Here is a 21,865-nt window from a genome sequence, read left to right on the forward strand (position 1 = left end):
CGGGTTGTGGCCGGGACGGAGTACTTTTGCCCTGCTTCCGTGGGTGTGCCAGCCACTCTCCATGACTTTTCATGGAGAGAACGGATCTAGATGCTGTCACACATACTGTGGTGGGTAGGTGGCGGGGACAGACAGTACAAAGTACCCAGAAAGCAAGAACCCTTGTTTGCAGGGTGCAAACAAGAAGTTGTAATGAAGAGAGTCTTCCAGAAGCGATCCCAGTGCTTTTTGGACTTGATAGCCCTTAATCATTACAAACTCAGCTAAGAAACAAAACACAGTCAAACTCCTTCTCCTAAAATAGTGGGTCTGGCAGAGATCTTGACTCTGCTATCTGCTTCCACACATGTTTTGGTCACACCCAGCTTGTGCTGTTGCAACTCTGAGTATTGGGGAACTGAAGCTGGTATAGAATGGTAGTATATTGTCAGGGATGGGATTTGGAGCCTATCACTCTGGTAATATTGTTTGATCTACACTGATACTCTGGTTGTGTTTGAGCCCAATTCAGAGTGCTGGCTATTGCTTCTAAAGCCCTAAATGGCATGGTCCAGAATACTTGCTTACTGCTGCATTATTTTCCCTGCCCATTGAGCTTGGGGAGCCCATCTGAGATAAGGTTGGTGAGTATGCTGGGCATGGCCTTCTTGATTATAGTGCTCAGACTCTGGAACAGCCTGCCTTGGGATGCCTGTAGTCGCTTCCCTTAACTTTTTTTTTTTGTAAGTAGTCAAAACAGTCTTTTTTTAGGCAGGTCTTCATTTTGTTTCCCCTGTAGATTGTCCTAGCTGCTTGTGCTGGATGCTTCTTGTTGCTGTATTATATATTGCTTTTATTTTGCTTTTATTTTATTTGCTTTTATTTTATTTTCCTTCAGACTTTTAGGATGTTGACCCAAAAGAGTGTCATATCAGTTTTGCAATGGAATAAAATAAATATTTTGCTGTGTGAACCTATGTTGGGAAGCCATAGCCATAATATAGTCCACCAAACCTGTACACTACATGTGCATAAAGCAAATACAGCTGTGCGTAACCTGTTGTGATTTATGTGCCAACAGCAGAGCTTTTGTACATGAAAGTGTTGTTTGCATAGATGTTTTGTCACGTTTGGAGCAGCTGTTAGGATGTCTTCAGAGAACCTCTTCTTGTGCCAGGACTCTGCCTTGGAATGTGTGATATACTACAGGTAATAATAATAAAGAGCTGAAAGCCACGATATGGTGATACCTTTATCAGGACCAATTAAAATGTCCTAATAATGTATTACCATGGTATTTGGATTTTTCTTCTTCTGATGGATCTACGAGGCTTACAATGTTTATGCAATGATAAATCTCAGAGAGAATATATCTCCTTCGGTGTTGAGTATCCACAGCCAGATCGCATATCCCATGCTAACTTGGCAAAGAGGCACCTTTTAACGTGGTGATTCTCTTTATTTAGCAGGGGGAGAGTAACTGACCCTATCCACCCACAGCACAGTACTTCCAGTGACTGTTGCTGGTGTCTATCTTATGTTTCTTTTAGATTGTGAGCCCTTTGGGCACAGGGATCCATCTTATTTGTTGTTTCTCTGTTGTTGTTTCTCTGTTCTCTGTTATTATTTCTGTTATTTATTTCTCTGCCCTGAGCCATTTTTGGAAGGGTGGTATAGAAATTGAATAATAATAATAATAATAATAATAATAATTATTATTATTAATTGTTATTAATTGTTATTTTATTATTATAATATCTGAATTAGTGCTACCACCCAGCTCAGAGGATGTGGCTTCCAGACATGTTTGAGCACTGACGCTTCTCCTTTAGAGATTAAATTCTGCTTAACACTATAATCCTCGAGGGCTCACCATCTGACAGGTTTCTAAGTGCTAGATCTTCTTTTCACTACCCTTTCAGGGCCTGCTTATGAGTTTAATTGGAGTGATTCTAATTTATGTTGGTGGTTGCAAACATGGAGTGCAGCCATGGTGACTGCTGTCCTAGATTACAGCTTCTGGAGGGCCAAATGAATTAGTCTGTTGTAACAAAGAGTCTTGTGACATCTTAAGGCCTAACAAATGTATTGTACAGTACCATAATCTTAAGAACAGCCCTGCTGGATCAGGCCCAAGGCCCATCTAGTCCAGCATCCTGTTTCACACAATGGCCCACCAGATGCCACTGGGAGCTTACAGGTAGGAGTTGAGGGCGTGCTCTCTCTCCTGCTGTTACTCCTCCGAAACTGGTATTCAGAGGCATCTTGCCTCTGAGGCTGGAGGTGGCCTATAGCCCTCCGACTAGTAGCCATTGGTAGACCTCTCCTCCATGAAGTTATCCAAACCCCTCTTAAAGCCACCCAGGTTGTTGGCTGTCACCACATCTTGTGGCAGAGAATTCCACAAGTTGATTATGCGTTGTGTGAAAAAGTACTTCTGTTTGTTGGTCCTAGATTTCGTGATAATCAATTTCATGGTTCTAGAGTTATGTGAGAGGGAGAAGAATTTCTCTCAATCCACTTTCTCCACACCATGCATGGTTTTATAGACCTCTATCATGTCTCCTCGCAGCCATCTTTTTTCTAAACTAAAAAGCCCCCGGTGTTGTAGTCTTGCCTTATAAGAAAGGTGCTCTAGGCCCTTGATCATCTTGGTTGCCCTCTTCTGCACCTTTTCCAGTTCTGCAATGTCCTTTTTTAGAAGTGGTGACTAGAATTGTATGCAGTACTCCAAGTGTGGCCGCACCATAGTTTTGTATAAGGACATTATAATATTAGCAGTTTGATTTCCATTCCTCCTTCCTAATGATCTCTAGCCAGGAATTGGCCTCTTTCACAGCTGTGTTACATTGAGTCGACACTTTCAACAAGCTGACCACCATGACTTCAAGATTCGTCTCCTTGTTAGTCTCTGACAGCTCAGAACCCATCAACATATACTTGAAGCTGGGGTTTTTCATCCCTATGTGCATCACTTTACACTTGCCAACACTGAACCGCATTTACCATTTTGTCGCCCACTCCCCCAGTTTGGAGAGATCCTTTTGGAGCTCCTCACAATCTGTTTTGGATTTCACTACCCTAAAGAGTTTGGTATCACCTGCAAATTGGGCCGCCTCACTGCTTACCCCAACTTCTTGATCATTTATGAATAAATTAAAAAGCACCAGTCCAAGTACAGATCCTTGGGGACCCCACTTCTTACTTGCCTCCTTTGTGAAAACTCTCCATTTATACCTAACCTACCCTCTGTTTCCTGTTCTTCAGCCAGTTAGCAATCCACACATGTACTTGTCCCCTTATCCCATGCTAAATTTGTTACTCCTTAAGGAACCACAAGACTCTTTGTTCTATATTATGTTAATATTTATTTTATTTTATTTCATTTTATTTTTACATTTATATCCTGCTCTTCTTTCAAGGAGCCCAGAGCGGTGTACTACATACTTGAGTTTCTCCTCACAACAACCCTGTGAAGTAGGTTAGGCTGAGAGAGAAGTGACTGGCCCAGAGTCACCCAGATAGTTTCATGGCTGAATGGGGATTTGAACTCAGGTCTCCCCGGTCCTAGTCGGGCACTCTAACCACTACACCACTCTGGCTCCTGCCATTCACACATTTTGTGTGTGAATATAAATTATGAACCCTTTTGCCACCTCCTGTGCTAAAGCTGTTCTGTTCATTATTGTGTGTTATGGTTTCATACTCAAAATAACATGGTATAGTTCTCTCGCTCCGTGTCATGCAGTCCAAGTGATAAAAGATCAATTCATCCCATGTATTCAGTTCACTGTTGTTAGTGAAGTGGGGGATCTACCACATTTTATTAATTCTGAGCATGTAACCAGGGACTGGTATTTAGAGTTAAGAGTAATAGAAGGCCAGAATGTGATCCTGTATAAAAATCTGCCATTCGTTTATTACTGCGAATTGTTCTTACCTGTTTTCATTGTTAGCTGCCGTGATTGTATTCATATGCCTAAGGAGAGGTAGATAAATGTAGAGATTTGAAGCACTGCTCAGGGTGAAAAATTCCTAAAACCTGAATGCTTGGCAAGACTTTCCAGCTAGGAAAGGTTCAGAGAATTGTGTAACAGATGTGTACCCATATGGTGAGATGATGTGTATTTAAGGTACTTTGGCAAGATCCTCTGAAGAAATGCCTGACTGCAGAGACCTCCCAAAGGATCTCTCCAAAATGGATGAATGGGCAACAAAACGACAAATGAGGTGTCAAATCCATAAAAATCCTAACTTTACATGTATGGTACACTGATTAAGTCTGACCTGGCAGTGACTAATCAGGAGAGAGATTTTAGGGGCATGGCTGAATGAAAACATCAACTAAATTGTTGCACTGGTGAAAAAGGCAAATTCTGTGCTGGGCATTTTGAGGAAAGGGGTTTAAAATAAAGCATCGAGTCTTGTATGGCTTTTATGGTACAGAAACACTTGGACTACAGTATGCAGCTCTGGTTACCCTGTATCAGAAAGTATGTAGAGCTGGAAAAGGAGCAGAAAAGGAAAACCAAAATGATCATGAGGTTGAAGTACCTACAAGGAAAGACTAAAGTGTTTGGGGCTTGTTACTTCAGAAAAAAGATGTTTAACAGTGCAGTCCTATGAATACTTACTCAGAAGTAATTTTCATTGGGCCCACTGGGCTTTGGCCCATTTTGTCTCCCATGCACTGGTTCTAATTTTAAAGACTATTTGTCATTCAGTTTTTCAGCTTTTATTTATTGGATTAATCAGTGACATTCACTCACAGGTAAAAATTTAATTGCTGAATGGTTGGTGTTGATTGATCCCACAAAATATGAGTTCTGAAACTCTTGATAGGTGCGCAACTGTGCAGGCCACACAAACTGGCCCCATCATCCTCAGCCATCTGAAGGTCTCTTATCCTCTCAAATGATTCTGCCCCTTCTCATTTCTTGCCTCTTATGCCTTGAATTAGATTACTGCTTGATCCTTTCTAAAGATCCACCTTTTTCGTGAATTCTTTGGCATAATCTCTTGGTTCCCCCATAGCTGTAATTAAGCTCCAAGTATGTGCAGCTGAAAGAAATGTCTACACACACACACACCGCCCCTGCAGTTTCTCCTTCTTCTGTTGTCTCCTCTGTGTTGAATTTTAGATTGTAAGCCCCAAGGGGCAGTGACCTGCCCTTTTCAACTTTGTAGAGTGCTGTGTACATTGGTGACACTATATAAATAAATGTTTAATAAACATAGTAAAAGGCAAATTATTTTGTCCGAAAATGAACCAGGAGTAGAAGAAATTTTTAAGGTGATAGTGCTCAGTGGAATCCCGTTTATTCCTGTAAGTGTATAACCTCAGACTAGGCATTTCAAAATCAGGCTATGTCATTGCTTTCTTGAATGCTTTAATTATTGGTTGGTTTTGTTGTTGTTTTGGGGGGGTTTTTGGAATGAAGTTTTGGCTCTGGTCTCTCTGTAATAGGGAGTATTCTTCCTTCCTTGTTCTCAAATTTAATAGAAGGGAACATACTAAAGATGGCCTTTTTAAATACATGTAGTCGTAGCTGAGTGCAAATCATAAGCTTGTCTAGTCTATAAGCAGGTGTCTTTCATAGCCTTCATAAAGGCATCTACACTGAATTTTTGCAATAAATTTGTGTATGTATTAAAATTCAACTGTCTAAAAGTCAGGCATGGTACTTGATTAAATATCTTTGTTTTAATTTCAAATAATTAAATTTGTATATTTCTGGCAAATGATCCTAAAACCAAATGGACTGAAAAGTGGTGTAAGGATTAATCGTACATTTAACTTTGAATTGCTCAGCCTTGAAGGTCTTAGTCTTACTGCAAAATATTGCACTAGCAATCACTGTACCATGGACCTTATGTCCTTTCATGTTCTAGGCACTGTTTGTCTTTCCAGTTGTAAAAGAAAGATATACAAAGGCCTCTAAAACAAACTGTTAGGTCTGTAGATTTACGTTTTCTGACACCAGAGACCTGTACTGCTTTTTTAGGGGGGTGGATAGGTTATTTTTAAGTTCTAGTAGTAGTGCATCTGAATATGCTGGTGCAATCACACACATTTGTGTTGGGCATCTAGTCCAGTGTCTTGACAATAATATTTCTTTTAAAATGAAGTTTATAATCCTTAACATGGATGAGAAAGTGTATGGACTATGCCTCATGAAACCTCAGAAGCTATGAGAGAGCTGGGCAGGGTTTCTGGAGGAGGGCCTTCAGTGGTCACAAGGTTCCTTGTCCCCTCCATGTCTAATAGAAGCAGCATAAATTATGCAGTATCTATCCATGCAAACGGGAGTCTTTCTTTTCCTGGCACAGTGTTTGTGGTAGCAACCAGTTGTGCAGTCTTCAAGGACAAATTTAAAGTCATGGACAACAAACATTCTCCCTGAAGAACATGTTTACTTTTTATTTCTTGACAGATTTGTTTCAGTGCTAAAAAGGCACTGAACTGAAAATTATTATGAATCTGCCATGCATGATTTGTCTATATGGTCTTGAGGCAGAAGCATGGGCAGCATAGTTGAGTGGTAGCACAGGCTTTGCTTGCAGAAGGCCCCAGGTTCAATCCATGGCATCTCAGTTAAAAGGACTGGAAAAAAGCCCTGGCTGGGACCTTGGAGGGTTTCTGCTGGTTGGAGCAGATAGGACAATTTTGGGCTAGATGGACCAGTAGCCTGACTTCGTATAAAGCAGCTCTGTGTTCTTATGCTCACGCTTCATTCTTGCCTCCTAACATTATTTTTACAGCTGAAGCAATATGGAACCCAACGAAGTGAGTAACCCAGCCTTCCTGTGAACAGAAAGATTAAAATTTTTTTACTAGCCTTAGCCTACCAAACACTCTCCCTGCCCCCCTGCCCCGCCCCCCCACAGCCTGCCTTCTGATATAAAGGCGAATGGAAAAAACCGCTACACGTTTTTGTTTTTATAAAAGGTGTGGGAATCTAATCCCAGATTTTAGAAAATACTTGAATTTAAAATAAAATTCAGTCTTAATACAACATCAAATGAGCATAAAGGAACATAAGAACAGCCCTGCTGGATCAGGCCCAAGGCCCATCTAGTCCAGCATCCTTTTTCACACAGTGGCCCACAAGATGCCGCTGGAAGCCACAGACAGGAGTTGAGGGCGTGCCCTCTCTCCTGTCATTACTCCCCTGCAACTGGTACTCAGAGGCATCCTGCCTTTGAGGCTGGAGGTGGCCCACAGCCCTCCGACTAGTAGCCATTGATAGACCTGTCCTCCATGAAGTCATCCAAACCCCTCTTAAAGCCATCCAGGTTGTTGGCTGTCACCACATCCTGTGGCAGAGAGTTCCACAAGTGGATCACGCGTTGTGTGAAAAAGTACTTCCATTTGTTGGTCCTAGACCTCCTGGCAATCAATTTCATGGAGTGACCCCTGGTTCTAGTGTTGTGTGAGAGGGAAAAGAATTTCTCTCTCTCTCCACTTTCTCCACACCATGCATGATTTTGCATGCATGAGTTGACACTTTCAACGAGCTGTCCACCACGACCCCAAGATCCCTCTCCTGGTCCGTCACCGACAGCTCGGATCCCATCAGCATATACTTGAAGTTGGGGTTTTTCGTCCCAATGTGGGACGAAAAGATGTGGAACATAAAGCAAAATCCCCTCCACAGATGTATAAGAACCTTTCATTGCTAGTTCCTTTTCACAGGTTCTAACTGATCAAAAATAAGTCTTGGCACCTATTCACAACAAAATTTGCAGTAATTTGCAGGTGGGCATCCATCTTTCTCTTTGCTTCCCTTTCATTTGAAGGAAGATTTGCCAGAAATAATTTTTGCTGCCAAGGCTCAGCCTTGATACATGTGAAATCATTTCTGAACATTAGTAAAGTGTCTTCTTTAATGCTTGGAATGACCATAAAAGGTTTTGCATATAGTCTTCAAATTCCACATACAAGCAGTTTCTCTACTGTTTTAAGGCAGGTGCAGTTTCTTCAGTAAATGGCAGCAGTTGATTATAGAGCGCATTTCACAACTTTCCCATGAGTCATCCTTGGGGCATAAGTAAACAGAAGAAGATAAGAACTCCTTCTGAAGACAAAGATCATATGCAGTTTTTATCAGGCAAAAATAAAAATAAAAAATAAACATCAGAAATGTTTGCAAAATAAAGCAGAAGGCTTCTTTCTAGTGGGAAAGTACTAGCTTGTTAATTGTCAAGAGTTCAGTTGGCAATGGATCAAGTATGTCCAGTTTCTTAAATCATTATTTTTAAAGAATGGGCTGTAAATCAGGGGATTTGCGTCATCACCTGGCAGGGTGGATTTGATTTAAATCAAACTGATTTAAATCATGATTTAAATCACTAGCAGGGTGGATAAAAATAAAAAAAATCCGATTTAAATAAAAAAAATCCGATTTAAATAAAAAAATCTGATTTTTTTGATTTAAATCGGATTTTTGATTTAAATCGGATTTTTTTTATTTTTATCCACCCTGCTAGTGATTTAAATCGTGATTTAAATCAGTTTGATTTAAATCAAATCCACCCTGTCACCTGGCCACCTGGGCAATCTCTCATTAATGACAAGTATGAAACAATCACATAGAAATAGTATCAAGTACTGATAACAATCTAGATTTTTTAGGATTTGCCTATCCTTGGTGTGGGTAGAATTGTCGGTGTCCCCCCAAATTATGTTAATGTTGGAATGCACACTTTTCACACATGATGTTTAGGTCAGTTTGGATGTGAGGACGTCAAGATAGGGAAAAAATTACCCCGTGAAAATGCCTCATACTGAATCACACTATTGGTCCGTCTAGCTCAGCATTGCTCTCCAGGGTTTCTCAACTTTGCCTGAAGATGACATGGATTGAATCTGGGACTTTCTGGATGCAGAACGTGTGTTACCATTGAACTATGGCCTGTCCCCAAAGAATTATGAACTAGTGTCACAAAACAGTACCACTCAGATGCTGAACTGTACTTAAATTTGGCCTGCAGACCTTATTTCTTCTACGCCCTGCTAGTAGGCCTTTTTTTATACATAGGCCATAGATTGTAAGGTTGTTTTTCTAAGGACACTTATTAGGAGCTCAGTGTGACTTACTTCTGAAAAAGCACACCTAGTTTCTGGCACATTGTTGGGTATTCAAAGAAATGTGTGTTAATCTGTTTGGATTTCTTGGCCTGTGATCCTAAGCTCATTTACATGAAAGTGCCATTGAAATAAGAAATTACTTTGAAATAAATGTGCTTGGTGTCCAGTATGCTAAAATAGCATACTGGAGCACTAGCAGAAAAAGCTGAAGGTGTAAATTACTGTACAACAACTATTCTCCCTTATTCAAGGACTCAAACCTAAAGTATTTATATACTAGCTGAGGTGGCACAGAGCATCTATGCCCCTAATTCTCCCTGTCTCACCTCCCACTCCAGCCCCATTTCTTTCCCCAACCCCATTTGGTTCTCACCCTCCTCACAGCCTGTTTTCCCTCAGTGGTCAGGCTGCTTTTCCTCAGTGGCCGGCTGCCCCTTCTCCCCAGTCGGTTGGCGGCAGGAGGAGGGGGAGAAGATGAGGGTGGGCAGGACAGGAGGGGAGGAGATAGCAATGGCAGCAGGGCCAGGCAGGGAGAACTAGAGGCACAGATGCTCTGCGCCTGACCCCGCTAGTAGTATTAGATATTCCACTACTTGAGAACTAGTTGTGACTGCCTATGTATAACAGCTATATAACCAGTCATCTCTTTTTGTATGTTGAGGAGGGAAAATAATAAAAAGCTGATGCTGAAGCAACATTTGAAAAATTGAAAGCTGTTTTGTTTCTACACAACTCCTTCTCTTTCTGATTTTAAGTGGAATGATTATGTTTTACAAACTTGCATGGGCCCGTATGTGGTTGTTGCTTATTATTAAACTAGAAATGATTACAGCAGCCTGGTATTTTTAGTAGTAGTACACCTGCTGTGTATAATTGTAGCCTGCTGTGTATAAGAGGTCTCTGTAAAGATTTTACTGAAACATTTTTCATGTAAGCCTTAATTGTTTCTTGGGGAGTTTATTTTGGACAGACTCATCATAGGTCTTTCTTCTGCCTCCCCTCCATAACTCTAAAAATTATATTTTAATTTCCTGCTTCTGTAGATTGAGGGGAATAACTATATCAGAATCTATGTTTGGTTTTCAAAACTAGTTTTATTCTAGTTTGTCTGTCTTCAGTAACATGTTAAAGAAGTATTGCATTAGAGACATTGACTGCGGTTGTAGGCATACTTGATTAAGTGCCGATAAGTCAGTGTCGACTCTTAGCGATCACATAGATAGATTCTGTCCAGGATGATCTGTCTTCAACTTGGCCTTTAAAGTCTCGCAGTGGTGCATTCATTGCTGTCGTAATCGAGTCCATCCACCTTGCTGCTGGTTTCCTTCAACTTTCCCCAGCATTATAGACTCCTCAAGGGAGCTGGGTCTTCACACAATGTGTCCGAAGTATGATAGTTTGAGCCTGGTCATTTGTGCCTCGAGTGAAAATTCTGGATTGATTTGTTCTATGATCCATTGTAGGCATACTTATCAATAAATCTCAGTGACGCTTGTTTCTGAGTAAATATGCTGTAAAAGAATTTCTTAGCTGAGACTTTGGGGAAAGTTGTTCCTAGGTTTGGATGTTTGCTGGTAGTGGTAGACTGTGACATTTGATAGGCAGAAGGGAATGTTTATCTAGCTGTAGACTCCTCAGAAGTCTGTATTTCCTGTAATACATCATGTCTGCTTCATTGCTTAGGTTCACCTGCTTGCATTTCAAAATGCAGTATTGCATACCAGTGCTTGCATAACTGTTTGGGAGAAAGAAGGCTTCCATTCTTGCCTTATAACTTTTCTCATCCTCTCCAAAGAGGCTTGCCCCACCCCATACTGTTAGCAACACCCTTGCTCTTTCTAGGGATGTGCATAGAACTGGTTCAGAGGCCCTTTATGGGCCTCCGAACCGGTTCAAAAGGCGGCCAGCACCACTGGTTTGATGGCAGGGGGTGCTGCTTTAAGAGTGGGGGAGGGTGCACTTACCCCCCCTCCGCTCTTCACCCGTCGGCGCTCCTTTTCCCCAAAGTTAATCAGGGCGGCAGAGTACCTCCCCACTGCCCCGTTGTCCAGATACAACCGGAAGCATCTGGTGGACCTATGTGTGCCGGCACAGGCGCGTGCGTGTGACGGTGCGTCGGATATTTCCGGTTGTATCTGGTCAACGGGGCGGTGGGGAGGTATGCTGCCACCCCAATTAACTTTGGAAAAAAGGAGTACTGGTGGGGGAAGAACAGAGGGAGGGGTAAGTTCACCCTCCCCCACTCTTAAAGCAGCCCCCCCGCCATTGAACCACCCCTGCCTGGTTCCGTGCACATCCCTAGCTCTTTCCCACTCAAGAATGGTGTGGAGTTTCTCTTGCCCACCAATAAGTGTCCCACATCAGGGTCTTTTTACTCTCAATTTATTTACAGTGGCCCAATTCACATGTAAGGGGAAACCGGAGATCGCTTCATCTCCATTTCCCAAACCTGAACGTGTAAATCGGTTAATTTCAGTTTTTTAAAAACTGCCCGCACCCCTGCCTCTCTGCAGTCTTACTGACTGCAGTTAGGCTCTGCAGCATTATGTGTGGGAAGTGGGTGCACGGAACCTCTTATTAAAACCATGGTTCGGCGTTTTGTGTGACCCAGCCCAGTGTGAAAAGCTGACAAACATGGTGCATATTCTGAGTCCATGGCCAAGATAGCATCTTCCTAGAATGTCTAAAACTGCTTGCTTTTCACCATAAAAAGCAGGTTTATCCAGTCTTAAAGAGAATGATCTATGAGGGAGAACTTCTTCAATAAACTATCCTTTAAAACTGGAGTGACTCCTTATGCTTTTGCTTTTAATGTTTGTTGCAAGTGGGACCTGCAACTAAATGTTGTAATGTATCCTCAGCCCTTAGCCGGGCTCTTGCCTGCTTGGAATGGGCTGTTCAGCCTCAAGGAAGAGGGGAAGGGGGAAAGTAAAATGTCACCCTTTTTTATTTCCCACTCCCATAGGACAACAAGGGAAGTCCTTTATATAGCTTTGGTTGGGGGCTGGCTGCCAGCCTCAAACATTTTATTGCTGCATAGTGCTGAGAAGTAGGGTGGTTCTGGAGGTGGGAAAAGGAAAGGTGTTCTTTTCCCTCTCCTTTCTCCTGAAATATCCTAGTACAGTGTGCCCGGGACAGGAGATCTTTAGCCTCTTGGTGTTCATCCCTCAGAACTCATCTCTAGAATCCTTACTGCTCAGTAGTAGACAATCTTTGTTACTCCAACTGTCGTTGAACTACAGTTCTAATCATCCCTAGCCATAATTCTTTGTTGCCATTGTAGCTGGGGATGATGTGAGTTGTAGTCCAACAACATCTGTGGACCAAATTTGAGAAGACATATTCTAAGATGTTGGCTGTATACAGGGTCATTTGGGTTTTTGAAATTCAAAATATCTGTGTTAGACATCCTTGGTGATTCTCTCCCCGCATGTATGCTGAAATTGATGGCACTGTGGTCACTGTTCCCTAAAGGGTCGATAACACTGACATCACGCACCAGGTCCTGGGTGTCACTCAGAATTAGATCCAAGGTCACCTTCTCTCTGGTTGGTTCCATGACCAACTGTTCTCGGGCATAGTCATTCAGCGTATCTAGAAATTTGACCTCTTTGTCCTGACTTGAATGTGAATTTACCCAGTCTATGTGTGGGTGGTTGAAATCACCCATAATTACAGCCCTGCCTCTCCTTGATGCCTCCCTGATTTCCTCCTGCAACTCCCAGTCACTGTTGGCATTTTGATCCGAAGCACGTTTCCTTTCCGGCCTTGTATAGTCACCCACAGGGTTTCTGTGGAGGACTCCAGTCCACCTAGGTTTTCTAGCTTGTTAGATTCTATCCCTTCTTTAACATACAGTGCTACCCCTCCTCTAAGGCGCCCCTCCCTGTCCTTTCTATAGAGTTTATACCCTGGGATACCAGTGTCCCACCGGATCTCACTGTTCCACCATGTTTCTGTTATGCCCACTATGTCTACTTCTGCGTTAGCAACCAAGCACTCCAGCTCACCCATCTTGGCTCGGAGGCTTCTGGCATTGGCATACAAGCACCTATACACTGAATCTCTCCCCTGATGTGTGCTATTCTTTTGACTCTTTGACCTGCTGGCACAGGCTCCCGTCTGCTCTTTATGTGGTTCTTCTCCGTCCCCATCTGTTTTATTTGAATTCTTTGCAGCCTCACACTTTAAAGGATGGCTTTTGCCAAACGGGATACTGCCCAGCTCCCATCGGCTGTTCCCCAGGTGTCATTTTAAAAGCTGCTCTGCAACCTTTTTGAATTTAAGCGCCAGCAGTCTGGTTCCATCTTGGTTCAAGTGCAGCCCGTCCCTTTTGTACAGGCCTTGCTTGCCCCAAAATGTGTCCCAGTGCCTAACAAATCTAAACCCCTCCTCCCGGCACCAACGTCTCATCCACGCATTGAAGCCCCTCAGCTCTGCCTGTCTCACTGTATTTGCATGTGGAACAGGTAGCATTTCTGAGAGTGCTACCTTGGGGGTCCTGGACTTCAAAATGCTACCTATCAGCCTAAATTTGGCTTCCAGGACCTCCCGACTACATTTCCCCACATCGTTGGTGCCGATGTGCACCACGACAGCTGTCTCATCCCAGCACTGCCTAGGAGCCTGTCTAGACGCTGTGTTATGTCTGCAACCTTCGCACCAGGCAGGCAAGTCACCGTGCGGTCAACACGCGGATCACAAACCCACCTCTATCCCTCTATCCCTCTAATGATCGAATCACCCACTACAAGGAGGCCCCCACCCCCCAGAGGAGTATCCCCTGTGCGAGAGGATATGGGCTCATCATTCACGGAAGGGGTCCTTTCTAAAGGAGCATGTCCCTCTTCCTCAGACCGATGTCCTCCTTGCCCAAGACCTTCATTCTCCATGACAGCAGAGGAGCTACCAGCCCTGGAGTGGGATGCCTCTATCACATCCTGAAGGTCTCGTCCACATGCCTCTCTGTCTCTCTGAGCTTCTCCAGATCCGCCACCTTGATCTCGAGGGAACGGATTTGTTCCCTGAGAGCCAGGAGCCTCTCTGATTGGGGGGGCCCACTGCCTGGCACATCATGCGCAGGGGTTGTGGGTTCAGAAGGATTTGGAGAACAATATCAACTGGCTAGAGTTGAAGGCAATTCGATTAGCTCTTCTGCAGTTCTGCGATCTGTTGATAGGGAGACATGTTCTGATAAGGACAGACAACGTGACTGCAAAAGCTCACGTAAATCACCAGGGTGGCACAAGATCAAGGCCCCTCATGCGGGAATCCGACTTATTATTCGCATGGGTGGAAATTCACCTACACATCTGAGCGGCACTGAGAATCTACAAGCAGATTGGCTGAGCTGCCAAACGGTGGATCCAGCAGAGTGGGCCCTGCATCCGGAAGTCTTCGAGGAAATTGTCCACAGGTGGGGTTGTCCACAGCTGGACCTCTTCGCGTCACAGGAAAACTCCAAACTACCAAGGTTTTTTGCAAGATATCTAACTCCCCACGCGGAAGAAGTGGATGCTCTCACGTCTCCCTGGCTGCGGGGATTACTTTATGCCTTTCCCCCCGACTCCAATCCTGAGCTCCTTCCAAAGAAAGTTCCTATTAGAAGAAGCAGAAGTCGTTTTGATAGCTCCTTATTGGCTGTGAAGACCCTGGTTTTCCGACCTCCTGAGTCTCTCAGTCCAACCGCCATGGCCTCTCTCCCTAAGGAGAGATCTACTGTCACAAGGACCTCTGTGTCATCCGGATCTGGTCTGGCTACACCTTCACACATGGAGGTTGAGCGCATTACCCTAGATTCCAAGGGATATTCCCGCCAGGTGCAAGACACTATCATAGCCTCAAGAAGGCCATTCACTTTGCGCATTTATCAGGTTACCTGGTCAGCCTTTTGTTTCTGGGGGCGGAAGCAGGACTTTGTTCCATCCTTGGCGGGGGTTGCAGAGGTGCTGCGGTTCTTTCAAGCAGGTCTTGAGAAAGGTCTGCGTCCCAGCACATTGAGGAGGCAAACTTCAGCCTTGTCCTCAGTCCTGGACTTAGCGGTGCCTGGTTCATCTTCCTTGCACCCTCATATTAGACGTTTTCTAAGGGGAGCGAGGAACTTGGCTCCGCCTCCCATACATAGGTTTCCCTCCTGGGATTTGAATTTAGTTTTAAATGCTCTTACTAAGGCTCCGTTCGAGCCTCTTCGTTCAGCCCCCTTGAGAATTTTGTCCTTTAAAGTATTGTTCCTTGTGGCCATCACCTCGGCACGAAGGGTTTCTGAACTAGCTGCCCTCTCTGTGTGCGATGAGTTATGCATTTTTCAAAAGGAGTGTGTTGTTTTGAAGTTGGATCCCACCTTCTTACCCAAGGTTAATTCCATCTTTCATAGGAGCCAAGATTTAGTATTGCCCTCCTTCTGTCCTAGTCCTGCTCACCCTAAGGAGCGTGCTTGGCATACTCTGGATGTGTGTAGGGCACTTAGATTGTATATTAAAAGATCCAAAACCTTTAGAAAGATGGGTTCCCTTTTTGTTTCCTTTCAGCCATCTTCCCTAGGGACCAAGGAGTCCAAGGTTTCCCTGGGTCGATGGATCAGAGCTGCCATATCGTTGGCTTATGAGTCTTTTCACCTACCTGTTCCTCGTGACATTACTGCCCATTCCACGTGCAGTGCCAGCACTTCTGCGGCCTTTTCAGCTCGCGCCCCCTTGGAAGAAATTTGCAATGTGGCAACTTGGGCATCAGTGTCTCCCTTCATTAGGCATTACAAGATTCCGTCTTTTCACGCTGCTCAAGCAGCAATAGGAAGGACGGTATTGCAACAGGTTTTCTAATCATTCGCTCCCGCCCTTGGGATTGCTTTGGTACGTCCCGTCACGTTAGGATGCCCTCCACATACCAAGGAAAAAGAAACATTGGTAGACTTAGCGTGAAGGGTTCTTTTTCTGGGTATGGGGAGGGCATCCGGCCCAACCGCGAATGTTTACGACAGATATTCAGGGAGGTGGGGCGACTCCCAGGGTTGCTTAGTTCTTTGCTGTCACTGTTTACTGTACAACTTCATCCCTTGTGGACTATTCCCCCCCCCCCTTTCCTTGCTCTCTGTATTTTCTGTGCTCAACAGTCCTGGAACTGGGGATGAGTGACAGCTGTCTGGATACATATGATCGACCTGAATTTTGATTGGGCCTGTCTTGGAGCATGCAGAGCTTGATAACTCGTCACGTTAGGATGCCCTCCCCATACCCAGAAAAAGAACCCTTCGTGATAAGTCTACCAATGTTTCTTTCTCAAAGTTTGTGTTCAGGAAACTATCAACAGAAGTGAATAACTGGTATTAGGACACCAAAGTCAACTCTTTTCTTTGGGGAGCAAGATGTGGAGGCAAATGACATTATACCAGCTTAGTTCCTGGCTTGTTAATTCTCAGAGGGTTTGGAAACACTCGGATATTAATTTTTGTTTTGATCAATTAAAGGGTATCTCCTCTTTAAACCCATCCTGGTTCTCTGCGTACTTCCTTCCACCTGCACCTGCAATTAAATCTGTTACCTTTCCTGTGGGAGCTGCTAAGCGGTATGATGTAACTGCTGTTATTTGCTTAGTATGTGTGCATTTATTTATTTGTGTGTTTATAATATTGCATTGTCTTCCACCTACATCTCAAATGACTATTCATAAATGTATTTATTTATTTAATGGATTTTTATACTGCCCCAAACCAAAGTCTCTCCCAAATTTAAAGTATGATTACTACCTGCCTGTTTTTAGTGTATGTTTTTTACACTTATTTATAAAATATAACGAATGCCTTGTCAATGCTTTTTGTTTTGATTTACATTGTGCCTCAACCTGAGGACTCAGTTTTGCATGTCAAATGGAAATATTTTATCTAGCATAAATGCAAAAGCAAGTAATAAAAATTTCAAATTCTGGGAAATATAGTCCCACTGCACTGCAACACCCTCTTCACACTGGCTTGGTTGAAACGCCAGCAATGCCAGATTATGAGGTTTGGTCCGTGTGGAGGAGTCTCAGGATCATGTGCTCCCTGTTCTCCTTGTCGGCTCACTTTCCCTACCTCAAGACTTGGTTGGTGCAAACCATAGTCTTGCTGTTTCATCCAAACAAGGCAGACTATAGTATTTGTGTATTTGGGATGAAGCAGCAAACTATGATTTGCACGAATGAAGAAATGAGGGGAAGAATTGTGTGTGGGAGGGAGGAGTGCGAGTCCAATCTCATTCATGTAGTTTGAACCTATGGTTTGTGTTGCTTCTGAACTGAGCCGTTACATTTTGTAGATCTACATCTCAGTGGTGGTTTTTTATATTAAAATTTAAGGGTACACCTACAACTGTAAAATATGAATGTTAAAAAAACAAACCCCAGCTTAGCTTCAGTTTTTTGTTAAAGTGCACACTTGGTGGAAGACTCATGTGTGTTGCTGTGTGAAGTGTGAAATAACTCAAAGACTGTGAGTTGGTTCACATCCAGTGGTCTAGTTTTTTTCATCTCTGTGTGGAATGAGTTTTGTTCTGGGTGGCAGTATCAAGGCAGTGTGTGCACACATGTATTCAGTGAAACCTTCCTGATTAAACCTGAACGGAATCTAAAATTAACTGAGCAGACATCCAGAAACTTGTGAGCACATGCACGAGCGCACACCTTAGAGGGAACAGTGTTCACATCCTGTCTCAGCATGATGAGGTACAAAAGTATGTATAGACAGACTTCTACAACTTCATTTGGCGTGACAACTGTGGTGCCACCATCTGGTGCATGTTTCCTGGAACTGGATCAATGGATGAGGATTACCTTACAGTTGCATGATGATCCTGCCCCTTCCCTACCTCCTGTGTTGGGGGTTGTTTGGCCATGTGTTATAAAGGTACCTGGAGCACCCTTGACCGCACAGGGCCAAACACACAAACTCTTTGCCTTTTCTGTCTTGCTCTTGAGCAGGAAAGGGAGGCTTGTGGGGTTGCTTGGCTGTGGCTCAGTCACAGTCCATCGGAAGAGATGAGCATTAGGAAGCATGTGACACACAGGCGCGGGAGTTTCAGAAGGCCTTTAGTGCCACCACTGCTGAGCAACCTGTATGAGGTTCTACCTTTGGAGGGTGGCCTGCTGCCATTTGGAAGAGGATTGCCATCCCAGGCTACATAGAAGAGGGAGGAAGACACTTAGTCCCCCAAGGCTGGGAGGAACTATTACCTTCATGAGTAAGAGGTGGGTGGTGGTGGGTAACTCTCTGCTGGGAGGGATGGAGCCATCTATCAGTATGCTGAGGACACCCAAATCTATTTCTCCATGTCAGCCTCATTCGGAGAAGGCATAACTTCCCTAAATGCCTGCCTGGAGGCAGTGATGGGCTGAATGAGGGATGAGAATCTGAGGCTGAATCCAGATAAGACGGAAGTACTTACTTTGCGGGATCAGAACTCAGGAGAAATTTTTGATCTGCTGGTTCTGGATGGGGATCACACTTCCCCAGAAAGAACAAGTATGCAGCAGTGTTCTTCCTAATTCTTATCACCAGTGAGTGGAAAGAGAGTGCACTAGTTCATAATGCAGCAGATGAAGTGGTAAAATGAGATGGTGTTCCTGGGTGTGTCACTTCAGGAGGACAGTAAAGAATTGTATGATAGAATGTTTTCCTATTAAAAACAAATTCTGCATATAGAAAACTAAAAATGGTAAGCCTTGTAGGTCCATCACTGGGGAAAAAATCCAAATGTCATAGCATGGTAATACATTATTAGGACATTTTAATTGGTCCTGATAAAGATATCACCATATTGTGGCTTTCAGCTCTTTATTTTTATTACTTGTAGTATATCACATTCCGGGGCAGAGTCCTGGCACAATAAGAGGTTCTCTGAAGGTATCCTAACAGCTGTTCCAACTATGACAAAACATCTATGCAAACAACAGTTTCATGTACAAAAGCTCTGCTGTTGGCACATAAATCACTACAGGTTACGCACAGCTGTATTTGCTTTATGCACATGTAGTGTACAGGTATGGTGGATCTCTGCCAGACTTTCTTTAAGAAAAAGAAGACATTTGATTGTTTGTTTCTTAGCTGAGTTTGTAATGATTAAGGGCTATCAAGTCCAAAAAGCACTGGGATCGCTTCTGGAAGACTCTCTTCATTACAACTTCTTGTTTGCACCCTGCAAACAAGGGTTCTTGCTTTCTGGGTACTTTGTACTGTCTGTCCCCGCCACCTACCCACCACAGTATGTGTGACAGCATCTAGATCCGTTCTCTCCGTGAAAAGTCATGGAGAGTGGCTGGCACACCCACGGAAGCAGGGCAAAAGTACTCCGTCCCGGCCCCAACACGACATTCCAAGAGCAAAGCTGGGTCCAGAAGCACTCCCAGACCACACACTCCACCCTGAAAGGGCTCAACAACGCCCAGCGTAGGACTGGCTGTCCCTCCTACAGAGGCCAAAAGCACCTGTGCCCACACATGCAGCGTGCCTGCCAGTGCTTCTTCTGTTAGGAGTTTCATTGCATTTGGAGCGGCATATAGAAAACTAGATGTTTGGCCAAGTGTTTCTAGTATAGCTTTCTCTCTGATGTGCTGGTTTAGTATGCACAAGTATTCCCTTTTAATGGGGATGTATTCAGTCACATAATCAAGTAATGTGTTTGATTAAGAGGTTTATTCTAACTCTAATTTGGCAGACAGCAGCATCCTATGTTTGTATGCGTACTGCAACAATATGGTCTGGTCTTAAAGTGATAAGCGGAAGCATTCACTCTCTTGAAGGAGAAGGAATGAGGAGAGGCTGTGTGGGCCAGCCTGTGGCTCTCTGAAGTTTGTTCTTGGAATGGGAAACACTTTTTCAGTATTGCCGGAGCTGATATTTTGTAGTAGCTTCTTGCCCATGAAAAGGAATTGGGAAAGTCTTTGAGTTTCTTTCCCTTCCTTACGAACACTGAATTGCTTTATCTTCCTGTAACCTCAGTCCTTTGCAGCAATTACCAATGGTCATTGAATAACTGAAGCTTTGGTTTCAATTTCCCTTAGTTGAATGTATCTGCATTTTTGTTTCACTTTTAGGGTTTCAGTTTAATTTTTTTTTAATAAAAGAGGGTTTTGTTAACTTAGTCCATTTACCAGATTCTCAGGTAATAAGGCAGAATTAACCAATTTCATTTCCTAATGCTTTCATGAGCAGGCATCTCATGTTCTCCAAATTCAGTTACAACATTTTGAATTGGTTTAACTCACATAGTGTGTTCCTCCCTTTGTTTTTCTCCAATTCACAGTATTCTGTGCAGGACTGGTTCTCATTCTACTGAATCAGCATGATACTGTAATCCATACATATTTGATGCTGCACTCTGATCTTTCTGATGGTCATGAAAACATCCATTTATTTCTTCATCAGAAATTCCTAATCAAAATCCTATATAAAGATCCATTATCATCAATTAATGATAGTTTATGACAATCCCAGTTAATTACCATCAACCCATAATTTGCCTGTTACCAGGAGTGTGGGAGGTGTGTAATCTATCTGGTCCCTTGATGATGTGGTAGCATCAGTAATAAGGAACCATGTATCTTTTGTAGACAGTATACTTTCTTCTTATGCCAAGCAATAGGAACTACACACGATTCTGTCTTATTCATTCATTCAATTTCTATACCACCCTTCCAAAAATGGCTCAGGGTGGTTAACACAGGGAAATAATAAATAATAAGATGGCTCCCTGTCCCCAAAGGGCTCACAGTCTAAAATGAAACATAAGATAGAGACCAGCAACAGTCACTAGAGGTACTGTGCTGGGGGTGGATAGGGCCAGTTACTCCCCCTCTGCTAAATAAAGAGAATCACCACGTTAAAAGGTACCTCTTTGCTAAGTTAGCAGGGGATAGCAGGTCTTACTGGTGTTAACCAAAACAGCATGGACTGGATGTGTGCAAAATAATTGGCAGAAGATTCAGAACAGACAAAAAGGAAGCTCTTTGTCACACTCACATAATTAATTTATAAATTTTCTGCCACAAATAAGTAGTATTGGCCAGTAGCCTAGATGACATTAAAAAAGAGAATAGACAGATCCATGGAGGACAAGTCTGTCATAGTGATATGCACGGACCAGTTCGCAGGCCGTTCTAAAGGTCTGCGAATCAGTTCGCTGGGGGGGAGCGGTTTGTGGTTTGCAGCCGGGGGGGTGGCTCTTTAAGGGCAGGGGAGGGTGCACTCACCCTTCCTGCCACTTCACCCCACCGGCACTCCTTTTTGAAAAGCATTTGGGGCGGCAGCATACCTCCCTGCCGCCCCTTCCCCATTCCTTGGCACAAGGCTTCAGCATGTGCGATTGCGCGTGTCGTGTGTGCGCTGCGTGCGTATGTCAGACATGTGTGCGTGCCTGTATGCACGCGGAGTTTCACATTCTGAAGCGTTTTGCTGAGATACGGGGGAAGGGGCGGCAGGGAGGTATGCTGCCGCCCCAAATGCTTTTCAGAAAAGGAGCGCCAGTGGGGGGAAAGCGGTGGGAGGGGCAAGTGCACCCTCCCCCGCCCTTAAAGAACCTCCCTGCCTGGCTGTGAACTGGAACGCTGCGGTTCCATGCACACCAGTAGTCTGTCAGTGGCTACTGTATGCTGTTTACAGTCAGTAAAGTTGTGCCGTCAAGTCGGTGTTGACTCCTGGCGACCACAGAGCCATGTGGCTTTATTTGGTAGAATACAGGAGAGGTTTACCATTGCCATCTCCCGCGCAGTATGAGATGATGCCTTTTGGCACCTTCCTATATCGCTGCTGCCCGATATAGGTGTTTCCCA

The 21,865-nt window shown here is 43.8% G+C and overlaps 1 protein-coding gene across 3 annotated transcripts in view; it reads left to right on the forward strand.

Moving 5' to 3' along the window:
- FAM3C (FAM3 metabolism regulating signaling molecule C) overlaps positions 1-21,865 on the forward strand; it is a 67,445-nt gene that overhangs the window by 14,771 nt on the left and 30,809 nt on the right. The gene's annotated exons all lie outside the window — the stretch shown is intronic.

Source organism: Hemicordylus capensis, chromosome 5 (assembly GCF_027244095.1).
Source record: "Hemicordylus capensis ecotype Gifberg chromosome 5, rHemCap1.1.pri, whole genome shotgun sequence".
Lineage (NCBI taxonomy): Eukaryota > Metazoa > Chordata > Lepidosauria > Squamata > Cordylidae > Hemicordylus > Hemicordylus capensis.